Source organism: Camelina sativa, chromosome 14, assembly GCF_030686135.1.
Source record: "Camelina sativa cultivar CO46 ecotype springtype chromosome 14, ASM3068613v1".
Classification (NCBI taxonomy): Eukaryota; Viridiplantae; Streptophyta; class Magnoliopsida; order Brassicales; family Brassicaceae; genus Camelina; species Camelina sativa.
Genome location: NC_141893.1, coordinates 14,801,156 through 14,815,469, shown reverse-complemented (window position 1 = coordinate 14,815,469; position 14,314 = coordinate 14,801,156).

The window sequence follows — 14,314 nt, the reverse complement described above, 5'->3', positions numbered from 1 at the left end:
AAATCATATTTTGGCGGGAAACCATAGTTATATGATTTGGTGGTATTACGGTATCAAGGCAACTAACACCAGTTATACAACACCATTTTGGCGGTATTACGATATCTCAGCCATTACAGATTTATAAATCACTATAACTCAGCTGTTATATGAATCGACGAGACCTTTTGTTTTCCCTTAAATACCATAACTCAGCCGTAAATTCGGATAACTCAGTCGTTTGCTTTCAGATTGTTTGTTGTGATAACTCAGCCATTACGTTACTATAACTCAGCCGATAAATGAGAGGAGATACTAAAAAGTGGAAGCATAAAAGGTGGATAACAGGGACCTTTAATACATATGGAAAATAAATACTTTAAAATAAACAGACTTCAGAGTCACGAGTTGATAAGGTAAAAATGGAAATCACTGCTGGAAATCCTAAAGGATCTAAGAGACTTCGAGGGACAACCACCAAAGGTAACAGTTTTTGCACATGATTTGATAACTGTCTCCCAAGTTGAGAGTATGGGGACCGTTGAGAGAATGGAGACCGTTATCTAAATAACAAATCACAGCACAAGCGGGTGAAGGGAGTGGCGGGCTGTCAGGATAGCGAAGGGAGGATGTGTATGTGTCATTCCGGGCCGTCTTATAACGAGATAACGCAAACAGAAAATTATTACCGGTTACCATGGCACCCCAAGACATCAGAGGATAATGATGTGCATCAAACAGCTGGGTAATAGACGGCCATAACCTCATTCCCTTGACAAATACTTAGTACCCCACATGCTAAGGTGGCATAAACATCGGCCGGCACAATACGACTAAGAGTATCAATCCCACGCTGGATATCTCTATCCTCAGCCACAACCCTTAGCCCTTCGTAGTAAATGGCAATGGGGTTGCCAGCGTCAAAGCATTTGACGAAGAAAGGCCTGTACCGCCCTTCAATTTGGAGCCCATCATCAGGGGCATTGGATGTGTTGATTTCTGATGGATTAGTACAAAGCCAATAGATAGAAGCTGTCTTTAGAACTTCTTTACTGTATACTGCATTTTTTCCCCTATGACCAGCCCTTAAAATAGAACCAAGTGAGGACCATCCACCATAATATGCAGCATCTTCTGCAACAAGGGAAACGATTTTTATGAAAACGTCGTCGGAGAGATCCGGCATCTTGGGTGCTCGAGCGGGCATAGTGTTGTGAACAATAATTTTATTCTAGTTTGTAGTTGAGAGTTAATATACTAAAGTAACGGGAATACTTGTATATATACAGAGATGGAATAATAGTATATTATTTGGTTGGACCAGAGTACAAGAAAGTTATTTGGGAGATGACCTTTCGTTTTCCCGTAAATATTATAACTCAGCCTTCAAATCATATATATCATTCATTTACTTTCAAATTGTTTCTTGTGATAACTCAGCCATTACTCTCTATAAATCAGCCATTACATGACCTTTCGTTTTCCCGTAAATATTATAACTCAGTCGTAAAGCGATATTTTGGCGGGAAACCATAAGTTAACCTAATAATAGACGCGACCTTTCGTTTTTCCTATTGTTTTTTCTTTTATATTCTCTTCATTCATATGTCTGACTCTCTTACATCTCATTCTTCGTTTCTATTGTTTCTCTTTATCTTCTAATAAATCACAGATCTGTCTATCTGTTTCATCTTCCTATCGACATTGAAGTTGTTCCTCACATATATGGACAGTTTTTTAGAGATGTCGAAGCGATCATTTGTGCCACTGGTCAGGAGAATATTCCGGTTTTAAACCCTGGTGTGGGTTCCTGGGTTGATAAAACCACTGTTACGTGGTTCAAGTTCCTTCACGTTCTCTCTATCGCTATTGGAGGAATACTTCAACACAACTGGCACCATGCGTGGCCGACGTACCGCTTGATTCCCTTCCACTTTAAGAGACGATGGTTTCTCCTCCTCGCGGTAAGATAAATAAAACAAAACACCATATTGATATTATTCTATACTCTTATCGTCTCTTTCCTTTAATTGTAGCGTAAATACACGTGGGATCCAAAGCATACTTTGACGATCTGGACGCAGTTTAATTTGATGGCTAGAACGTTTTTCAGATCCCAGATGCGTGCTCTCAAGAGGATATGGGCGAGTGGTGGTAATAAACCCGAGATGCTGAGTAGCATAGTCTGGAATGATTTGGTCGATATGTTTGAAGAATTTGTCCCAGATGACGTCAGTTTCAAAAAGTGATTTTCATTGTACTTTTGATTTTGTAGCGAACTATGATTTTGTGTTTTTTTTTTTTTTTTGATTTCGTTTATGTTGTACTTTCATATTAATATAAATCAGTCGTTATTGATTTCGTTTATGTTAACCACAAAATTGGTTAACTCAGCCATCACTCAAAATTAGAATATCCCTCTATTCTAAAAATCACTCTAAAAATATCCCTTTTTATTGGTTTTAATGATAGTAATATTCATATTTCCATTCTAAATTTAAATTTGAGTTATAATAATTTGAATATTCGATTGTCGGACAAATACTTTTACAAAAAATTAAAAAGCGTGAAATACATAATAAATCTCACTTTATGAATTTATTATGAATTGATAATAAATTATGAATTCATAATATAAAAAAGCTCACTTTATGAATTTATTATGCATGTGGATTTGAGCAGGCACAGAATTAGTGATTTTTCGCGTTTCCCTAACACTTTTTGTGATATCGAGTTATTTTTTAGTTAGATAATTTATCAGGAATCTAAAAGAACGAAAGACACAGGAATGAAAGAAGAATACATTTTCATATTATTGTGAAGACCCTAAACGATAACTCGGCCGTCATAAAGTATAACTAAGCCATTACTACAATTATAAGACTAAATAACCAACCAAACCAAACCGAACCGAACCGAAAACTAATTTTACCCCGTTTGGTATTGTTGTATTGGTATTTTCTTATAATTACAGTTATATTCGGCTTGCTATCGGTTATATTAAGTTAATCGACCTAATTTGGATAACATTTTGGTTATTTATGGTTATATATTCGTCTAACCGACACATAACCGGAAATAACCGAAAAGTAATGTCAAAAAATTTTAAAATTTGAAAAATGGTTATCATATTTGTATATCCAAATTAAACCAAACACAATATAACCAAAACCAAACTGTTGGAAATATGAAACATACACCTCTAACAACCCTAACCCTAACCCTAACACTAACCCTAACCCTAACCCCTAAATGTCATGTTTTGAATGTTTTACATATTTTGATCAGATTGTGTAAAAATCAATATTTGTCTATAATTATTACTTTTTATTGCTTATTATGATTGTAATATTCATTTTTTTCATTCTATATTTTAATTTTGAGTTATAATAATTTTAATTTACAAATATTTCATAACTCAGCCGTGTGAAGTAGGTAAATCAGCCATAACTTAACCGTAAACCAGCCATAATTTTGAAAATAGACAAATCAAAGTATTACAAATCCAAGTACAATTCCTACCAAAAGAAATCCAAATGTTTTACATATCATAGTACATAATGCATATACTAACAAAAGAAATGAAACGAAGGACATAATGCATTATTTAATCTTCACTCATAAAATCAGGTGCCTCATCGAAGATTTCTACTGCCATTTTAACCCGTATAGCCTGGATATTCTGATCACAGATTCCATCGAAAGACACACCAAGCGCTAGACATTCTACAAACTTTAAAGCGTACACGCCACAGTCACCAACCTGTATGTTTTGAGGGACCTTGGAGGCACTCTTCCTCCTGAAACCGAACTGACTGGTAGTAGGTGTACGAATTTCATGAGGAACGTTCTCGTTCATCATTGCTGGAATCATCCGCGTAAACGCCCTACAAGCATTCAGCATTTTTCTATCACTATCTTCGGTTACTTGTCCCACGATGCTATCATAGCAATCAATATGCCTTCTGATGAGATCCACGTGCAGCGCCATCCAGTGATTGCTTCCAGTTTGTGGAATAATATACAGGTGATCCACATCTTCTGTCCACTTTAAATTAGTCGGTTCATCTAGTGGAATCAAACCTTTAACGAAATCTTCATAACTATTGCCAGTCAATTTGAAAAACTTGGGTTTTATATCGAACATCTTATAATCACGAATCATCGTTCTGGTGAACCACGGGTCTATAAACGAAATGCGTTTGTTTTGGAATGGGAAGGGATCTCGTTTGTACCTAATACTAAGGAGTCTCATAAACGCGCCCATGTGCTGTAAAACAGAAAACTGAGTAGTAAATAACAACTCAGCCATAATGTAATATAAGTCAGTCGTAAACAATAACAAATCATACCACTGCCACCTACTGTCATTATGTATTATATAACACAGCCGTAAACGTAATAACTCAGCCACTATGTATTATATCTCAGCCGTAAACATAATAACTCAGCCATTATGTATTATATCTCAGCCGTAAACATAATAAATCAGACATCAAATTAAACTTACTTTATCAGACAGCCACCCAAATGTAGCCGACATCCAGTTCTTTCTTTCGGTGATGAGAGTCCTATAGAATTTGATATTTGGTGTTGACTTGCCTAATGGTGTATCCCTAAGAAACAAAAAAGAACAGGTTAATATAATTTTAACAAGATGTGATTAACAAGGGTCTAAAGGGTCATACTCGGCGCTCTTTAGGAGCTCCAAAAGTTTCTGCAACTTGACCGGATCAACAGGTGCTAGAGGATCATATATTCCAGGTCCAGGTGAACAGTTCTTCCTCATGCACGTCAGTCCGTTGTCTCCAATATAAGGGAAAATCCTCGCTTGTTTAGCTTGTAGTTTATTCAATGAACTTCCATCCGAGGACAGCTTAACATTCTCCAGCCTTAAAGCTTTGATTCTAGCTAGCCTAATCGTTTCCTCCTCATCATCCTCAGATTCAGGTTCAAGGATATTTATTTCAGCCATAATCTCGGCTGTCATATCACATATACTGCTGTCAGCAGCGTCGGCACCAGCGTTTGCACCAGCTTCGGATACTCCCTCATTCAAATCAGGTTCTACATATTGCAATTGAATGACGTGATTAGGCGTAGTAGTTTTTCTACCTCTTCTCTTTGGCGGATTATTTCCAACCTTCTTTTCCGCCAACTCTTTGACCTTCTTTGCAGCCGCCGCCTTAGGGTTGGCCTTCTTTGCAGCCGCTGCCTCATCTTTGGCCTTCTTTTCCGCCAACTCTTTGATCTTCTTTGCAGCGGCCGCCTCATCTTTGGCCTTCTTTGCATCCAATTCTTTGTCCTTCTTTTCATCTTTGGCATTTTTCCTCTTGTTATGCCGTTGAATTGGTTTCGTAGCAGCTGGAGACTTCTCAATGAAATTAAGAGGATCATCTTTATCAAATTCTTTATTCAGATTCCTACTGAACCCAGCCAAACCACTGCCAACTACCTGTATAACATAGCGAAGACAATTAAAGATAATGATAACTCATCCTAAACATTCTGGAAACTCAGCCATAACATTAACATAATTCAGACATTACCGGAGGAATGTTGACAGAGTAGTTTTGGTGCATTTTTCCTGGAACTACTGGTACTGGTGGACTCTTTGGTGGACTTTTTGGTGACAACAGTTCATCCCAAACGCCTTTTGGTACCAGGTTCTTTATTTTGAATTTTTTTTAACTGTTTAGTGACAACAGTTCATCCCGAAAGCACGTGTTTTGGCCAGTTTGCCCAAGGTCTTCAACAGTGTTTTGGCCAGTTTGCCCAACACCCAAGGAAAGCACGTGCTCTTTCATCTGCTTGAGATCTCTCTCAACAAATACAAACCTGGTTTCAAACCTTTCATTCATCCTTTCTTCTATTCTATCTCCAATGTTTTTTTCCAAGGTGTCAAACCTTGAGGTTAAATTAGACACCAACTCAATGAGAGTTCCAACCGGTCCACCACCCTGACTGTTGAAAATGGTTACCACCTTCTGTTCAGCTCCTTCACCAGATCCACCACCCTGACTGTTGGAAACTAACACCTTCTTGACTTTCTGCTTCTTTGCGGGAGGAAAGTCAGAATCAACTTTCTGCTTCTTTGCGGGAGGAGAGTCAGAATCAACTTTCTGCTTCTTTGCGGGAGGAGAATCAAAATCAACAGCTGCTTTAACATCCCAAAAACATTTAACAGACTTATCCTCATGTATGTCTTGGATAAGGCGATCAACTGCTGGGTCGTCTTTTTGATCTGGCAACGTATGAAATAGCTCGCGTACATCATCCTTCATAACCATTTTAGTCACACGCAGCTGTAACATAAGAGAATATGAGACCCATCATTGAATAATAACTCAGCCAACACTAAAGCATAAATCAGCCGTTACTAAAACATAACTCAGCCATAACTAAACCATAACTCAGCCGTAAATAAATAATAACTCAGCCGTTACTAAACCATAACTCAACTAGATATAAATCTTACCTCACCAAATGCTTTGATATCTTCAGCAATTACCGATACCATCGTAGAACGTGTACGGTTTCCACCCCATTGAAGCATCGGTATGCAACCATCATTAGCTGATGCATCCCCAAACCGTTCTCCAAAGCATTTGATGGACTCATACGCCCAAGCCTGTAACACGGGTGTAAACCCACATAGGGTGTACGACTTTCCCGTAGGGTGCAACATCTTTATAGAATCAACCAGAGATTCAAATGCTGACCGACCCCATGGATACGTCTCCATTGCTTCATCATCAAAAACTCTCTTGGCACTTTCATATGGAATTCTATAGTTATGATGCAAACCATAAAGTCCAATGTGTTGAAGAAGCAACAGCCCCAACCATTTACGATGATCACGGTTAACCCATCCCCGGCACACTTTTAATGCTTCCCTGAGTTCAACTAGCGTTGGACCTGCCCCACTAGGCACTTGAAAAAGTCTGAAGAACGCTTTGTGTTCCTCTTCAATTTCAAACTGTTCTGTCGGCATTGGGTCTATGTTTAACCCCGTCACATAATGAAATTCATTCAACCCAAACCTGATAGGTTGACCGCCGACCACAAACCAAAGCTCCTTCTTATGTACCCTTAACTGGTTACATAGTAGGAAATGAACAACCTTACCAGACCAGACGAATTGGCTATCAACTAGCTTAGAGATTATTCCAATAGGTACATCCTTTGTTTTTCCCCACGCATCCTGTCCTATTGATTCCCTTATCCGAGTGAATTCTTTCATCCTGAAATTGGTGTTAATATCTCTACACTCTATATTAGAGTTTCCTTCAGTGAATAATCTAGGGGGGTAATCCCTTGCTTGTTCTTCAGAAATATTCACCATCGACATCTGTTATAGTTCATAAGTAAATCATAAAATAAATCAGCCATAACATAAAACAAACTCAGCCATAATATCAAACAAACTCAGCCATAATATAAAACAAACTCATACACAAAGCATAACATAACTCAGCCACAAACACATAACTCAGATCTAAAGCACAAAATATCTCAATCACAACTCAGCCGTAACTCAGCCGCAAAATAAAACAAACAGTAAATCAGTCATCGAATCGAATAAATCTAACAAATCAGTCGTAAACCCTAAAATAATTGAGCCGCAACATAAAACAAAAAAGTAAATCAGCCATCGAACCAAATAAATCTAACAAATCAGCCGTAAACCCTAAAATAACTGAGCCGCAACATAAAACAAAAAGTAAATCAGCCATCGAATCGAATAAATCTAACAAATCAGCCGTAAACCCTAAAATAACTGAGCCGCAACATAAAACAAAAAGTAAATCAGCCATCGAATCGAATAAATCTAACAAATCAGTTGTCATTAACAACGGCGACAATCAGCCGTAAATCATCGAAAAAACCCACATTCAGCCGGAAAACTCGAAATTAAACAGTCGACACATACCGGATAGACGAAGACGAAGAAAACGAAGAGAGAGAGAGCGACGACAAAGAAAGAGAGTGCGACGACGAAGATAGAGAGAACGAGTAAAGACGGCGAGAGATGACGGCGAGAGATGACAGCGGGAGATTGACGGCAAGAGAGTGGACAATGACAGTATATCGCCAGCGACGAGAGACGAGATTTCGATAATTCTTTCTTTCGCGGTTTGTGAACAGTTAAAACTATTCACTTTCCCTCTCTTTGATATAAACAAGAGAAAACAAAACTGTGGATCTAAAAAAAATTGCTTAATGACGTGTTAAATCATATCTGATGTGTATTTTAATTTGCTGATGTGTATTTTTTAAAAAAAAAATTACTCAAATTCGAAAAACAAAACCCAAGGGGTAAATTGTAATTATACCCAGGGCACTAAACATTCTAGTAATTTTTAAAAGATTTATAGATATGAGTAATAAACCAACTTTTGGATAACATTCTAGTAATTGTTTCTAGTTAATATCTAATTATTTTATTTTATTTTTGTTTTACTGTTTTGGTAATCTAATTGTTACTTGTTTGCAATATTGATTAGATTGTTTATAACCGGTCTAATTTTGATATTTGTTTGATCTTTTTTACTTTTGTTATATGGCAAAATAACGTTTGTTTTTTATTGATATTAAAGATGGTCAAGGATGGCATGATACAAATAAAATCTAGAATGCTTTGACAAGAATAATGGTTTTGTTTGTTGAAGTGGTGAAGTGATATAATTAAAATGATATAGACTATATATTATAAATTGGATTTTAGTTCTACATACTAAAAATTATATTGAAAAAATATTGAGAGATTTTCAAAAATACTCATTTTCCTATGTTACTTTTAAAAAATATATTTTCGTGTTGTCTATTGTCAATTTTTTTCTTCTAATAAATAACTAAATTCTAAACTCTAAACTCCAAATACTAAAACCTAACCTCTCAAAATTATATCCTAAATGATAGAGAACCCAAACATAAAAAAAAAATCTAAAAATTAATTTGACATATTGTAATTGTGTAAAAAAGTATTTTTGAAAAGAGCTATCCCGAAAAAGGGGTATTTCTAACAAATTCTCCAAAATATATACATGATAAAAAAATTCTAAATTAATTATTGTTAAAATAATTAAGTGATAACAAAACATAATTAGTAAGAAAATCCACAATTTTTTTTGGAAACCCAATATTTTGCAAATATAACTTTTCTTTATGTTGTAATTTCAAAAAATAATTTTATCTCATGTCATATTAATTTGAAATGATTTAAAATTTAAATTAAACAGAAAAGGTAACTATTAGAAAAAACCTGTTTTTGAAACTCACACTTTCTAGCTTCCATTAGTGAAGATATATAATATATATATATATATATATCCATATACAATATGTAATTTTCATAAAATAAGTTTTAATCACAACAAAAAAAAAGAAATTATTTTATAAAAATTGATTGGATATTGAAGAGTTTACTGGATAACTTGTACTTGTTTGTTGTGATTAAAGATTATTTTATGAAAATTACATATTAAGTAATAACTAGTAAGTTATTTTCTAGCGAAGATAGGATATTTCAAAAAACAATTAACTTAGTTTATCTAGTAATTTATTTTTTAGAATTCATATATGAGGTATAAACGATTTTTTTTCTTTGTTTTAATATAAATGAAATGAAATGAGCAATTTGTTCTAGCGTATTAACTAAGGTTAGAAAAAAAAAAACTGAGAGCTAACCAACACTGGAGATTTGTCTTTCTTCATCTCGCGATAATTTTTTCTTCTATAAGTTTGTTAGGCAAAATTTTAATCATATAAATTATAGTTCTATTATAATTATGATATATTCTACAAAGGGAATTTTATTAATTCTGTCACATTGTTTTAAACCTTTCGAGTTCTACCACAAAGAAAAACACCTTTTCCAATCTACCATATGGGATAGTTAAAATGTCGAAACTGCCCTACAATAATAGGTTGAAAATAGCACATGAATTAGCAAAAAGAATTAATAATAAAAAAGACAAAATTCCTTATTTACTTCGTCGCCAATTATTTTAGTTTTGCAACCGTAACAAACATATACAAGACATGTTTTTAGTAAACAAATTTAATTTCATATAACAAATTACCTTGTCCACTAAATATTTTTGGTGGACAAGAATTCTAATTTATTTTGTGGACAAGAGTTTAGGTGTATGTATGACATGTTTGTTAATAAACATATAACTGAAATCCTCTTAAATTGACAAGTTATATTTTTGTTATATATATATATATATATATATATATATACATAGAAGACAAATGTTCTCATTTACTTTGTGAAAAAATATTGTGGACAAAATTATCGTTTACATTAAAAAAAACTTGTCTATATTTATGTCAAAATAACTTGTTCATCACTTACAGTGGGAAAATGAGATGAACATGCCTGCAAATCAGACTTGTCTGGTTTATTCGACATGATAGACAACAAATCGATGGACAAAAAAATGTTAGTAGACACTATAATTTTAGGAAACAGACAAAGTTAAAAAACATACCCAAAATTGGAGACAAAATATGCAAGAAATGAAACTTTTGGTGGGATTAACCAAGACACACTCTTCCAAAACTGAATATGACGTCCACCAGTTTTGAAAAATATTAGGCAAAACGTTGTCCACTATTTTTTTAAAAATAAAATTGGCAATAAAAAACCCTAATTTTTAAAGAGAGTTGGAAGATGGAAATGAAGAAGATGATAGTGAGTCGCCAGAGTGGAAGAGATAATTCTTTTTCTATTTTCAAATGCTACTTTAATTTATTGGTCTCACACAAAACTGAAAAGACAAGACAATTGTTTTATTTGTTATATTATCAATGAAAAGGCAATTGTTGAAGAAGTTGGTTAGGGATAGTTTCGTCATTTCAAATAAAGCTTGTGGTAGAACAAAAAAACTTTTATGGATTATGGTAGAATCGTTGAGAAAGTTAATCATTTGTGGTACTTTTGTTAAAATTCTCTTCTACAAATAATAGAGAATTATGCATTCTCTAGAACATTGAGTCAATACCGGCCCTAACGGTAAACATTGAGTTGATACCGGCCATAACGGTAAATATTGAGTCAATACGGACCGTAACGGTAAACATCAAGCCAATACAGGCCGTAATGGCAAACATCAAGCCGATATGGGCAGTAACGACAAACAACGAGTCAATACGAGCTGTAATTGGACTTTGTGACCGACTCTGATTTGCTAAAATATTATCAAGAAAATATTTGACTCAATCTCATGGAGAGAATATTCGGAACGATCTTATCTCATGAAGAGGTGGGTTACTCAAACCCAAATCCCATGAGGATTAGGCTAAAGAGACTTCCCTATAAATAGGGAACGATTTCGACATGATATGACACAAAATCAAGAGCAAAACAAGAGACCTAAAGCATAGCCACACGAATCAATTCCAAAGCACGGCTAGGGTTCATAAATTGACTCGTTGTGCCTTAAACTCTTGTATTTAAGCTCGATGATACTTTTGATCAATAAAAACGACTATTCAACATCTCTTTCTTGTTTCCGTAGTCTCTAAACGAATCGATTATTTTTGCCCAAACAAGTTTCTTCTCGATCTAAGAGTTTGCTTTCCTTCAAATTCGAAAATCAATAGGTTTTTTTTTGCTATTATTTGTGATGCGATACTCCTCTCTTCTTCGTCAAATTTTAAAAATTAATGGACAAAAATCATAGATTTAGGGTTTGGTTATGACAACCCGTCTATGGACCCCACTAGCCTCACTGCTAGTTGCCCCCAAATGCTGGCCCTGCAGGGCATCGATCCTAACCCATCACTGTGGATATCCAAATCCAACAGTAGGTTATTGGTGCATCAGGCGTTCCTCGAACCCTGGTCCCTCACCCTTTAACAACCTTCCCACAGACAAGTTGCCACCAATTGACCTGCAGATCAATTTTGCCAGTGTTTTTTACCTGAAACACTCGCAAAATTGACACATCTTTTTTTATTCAATTTTTTACCCAACCCTTACCCGAACCCACGGGTTCTGCAAAATAGAACACAATAGGGTTTTACAGCTATACATGTACCCAACCCGAACCTGGTTTTTCGGGTCGGGTTTCGGGTTGGGTAATCAGGTTCGGATTTTATACCCAGGGCTAATATATTTATAATGAATAAGAGTTGGTTTGGTATGTCTTTTGCCGTGTATATTGATTTGTTGGTTGGTTTGTTGAGTATTATGGGGTGCTTAAGTAATAAAAAACAAGAGCCGGGTTGTTTCAATCATTTCTCTTCTTTTGTTGTATTAATACAAATGTGTATTGTTTTGCTCCATCAAGGGAGGTGTAACGCCCGCGTCACGCGATTCTAAAGAAGTGTAATTTATTTTAAGGAAAATGATAGCTATATAAACTTAAGTAGCTAAGCTACTAGCTCAACCAGCTAGAATATGAGCTGAACAAGCTCGGTGAACCAGCTAGCTAAGCTAAGTGAGCTACACCAGTTGGTACACTTGCTAGCTCAGCTCGACGAGCTGGCCGATAGCTTAACTTAGCTCGGTGAACTGATCCGGTATCGACCCAGCTGAGTGATCCGGACAGCTAACACTCGAGCTGGAGGACACGGGATCATGAGCTGTTACCATGTGCAACTCTTCGAAGAGATGTGACCCATCATAAACGTGTGAGGAATGAGCATGTCCTTTCATGGAACGTCCTATATATGGGATGGACGTCCACGCAAATCTTCACACCATCATTCATCCATCGTGCATCAACGCCTAAGAAGAAAAAGGGGTGCGGCTCGGCGAGTAAATCATCTGAACTGATCTGCATGCTACCTCTCTATCGAAGGTAAGATGAGACAAGCGACGATTCGACAATCACGTAGAATCGATCAAAGGATAAGCGATGATTTGAAAATAAGGTCATACAAATTGAAGGATGATCGATGGTTCAATCATAGAGTCAAACTGATCGAAAGGTCATCGATGATCCGCGCCAATGATCGGATCAATCGAGGGTTGATCAATGATTTAATTGCTAGTCGGATCGGGTGATCGAATGATCGACGATTCGAGTCGTATGTTGGATTGATCAGTCGGGTGGTTGACGAGTCGAACGATAGTATCAATATGGTCGGTGGATGATCGTTGATTCAATTATGGGGTTGGATTTATAGATCAGACCTGGCTCTGTTACCAATACCAACAAGTCGATGGAGGTTCGAAGATATGACAGATAGTTAAATGGATGATATGACCGAAAGGTCAAAAGTGACACGTCCAGTGCTAAGCTTTGGGAACATGAGTGGTGCAGAAAGCCGATATTGCAACCGCTAACCTTGAACCGAAGGGACTATAATTTTCCATCTCTAATGTGTGCAAAGCCTATGGGGTTGGTTGGTTGTATGGCTAAGACACAAACGGATGGGTCAAGAGTAAAGTTATATTCCGCTGCATATAAGGGTTTACAAAGCAAGGTCGCAAGCCAAAACTAAGTAAATAGGGAAAATCGTTGAATGTTCATCTGGGAATGGGCTCGAACGGAAACCGTGATTGCGGAAGCCGAGATATCTGGGTCGGGGTCTTTCAGAGGAATTGATAGAAAAATTTCTTTCAGGGCGAAACAACATGATGTAAGAATGGGAGCTGATTGACTCGTGACGCACCTGCTGACAGACTCACTGATGCACATGCTGACAATCCACTCCTACTGAACACCCTTGATGTTAGGATTGAAGATTCACCAAGCAATGAACCCTGAAGAAGCTTTTGATCTTGACAAAATTCCCTTGTGCCAAGCTGATTTGAAAGAAGACTCAAGAACCACTAATTTTCACCAAACCGGTCAACTTGAATCAAAATGAACTGACAAGCCCTTGACCAACTTGAAGACTTTCAACTGTTTCATATGAAGACTACACGCCATTTAGAAGCCTCATAAACATCACCACTTCTTCCCATACGCCCAAGACAAAATAATAAGAAACTTTCCTTTTTGGAGAGCATTTTTCCTTCTCTCTTAAGGATGCATTTTCACCACTCGATCCACATCGTCTATTCGCTCCAAAAGATCCTAGCCATTCATGCCATCCACCAGACCCTAGAAGGATCACGAAACCAGCTCCCCAAGCCAAAGGAGTGCCTCCTTAAATGCCTAACAACTAGAAGACATCAATGGAGAAGATTGTGTTTTGCTCTGATTTTATTGTTTCCTTTTCAACATATTTCCTAACTGTTGAAGGTCTTTTTTTATGAGCCTATTTAAGCTCTTAGATTCATCATTTTGTATTCACATTTTATCTATCATTCAAAGTCTGTTTTTGCTTTCAACTTCAAGTTTGAGTCAATACAATTGCTCTTGTGAGTTCT